The sequence below is a fragment of the Frankliniella occidentalis genome, unplaced genomic scaffold (genome assembly GCF_000697945.3).
Source record: "Frankliniella occidentalis isolate FOCC.00 unplaced genomic scaffold, Focc_3.1 Scaffold908, whole genome shotgun sequence".
NCBI classification, from domain to species: Eukaryota; Metazoa; Arthropoda; class Insecta; order Thysanoptera; family Thripidae; genus Frankliniella; species Frankliniella occidentalis.
This window is the reverse complement of record NW_026268014.1, coordinates 18,956-19,276: the sequence shown is the minus strand read 5'-3', so window position 1 is coordinate 19,276 and position 321 is coordinate 18,956.

Sequence of the window (321 nt, the reverse complement as noted above, 5' to 3'; positions counted from 1 at the left end):
ATAGGAGAGAGCATGGGGAGAGAGAGAAATTGCTATTAATCTGCAACGCTGAGCTCCGCCATGCCGGCCACTTTTCGGCTGCGGACGCTGGCAGCGCCGGTACGTACCCTGGCAATCGTTCACGTCCGTGGTGCTGGCGGGCGGCGAGCACGGCGACGGCGAGCAACGCGTTCCGCGAGACGAAGCAACTCCTCGGCGCACTGGCAAAGAACTGCAACAGACTGACTCCTGCCGAGGGCGACGCCTGACTGACTGACCGAGTGAGTGGAGTGACTCTATTCGGCTCCGGCTCCGGCTCCGTCCGTGTCATCGGCACGTCGC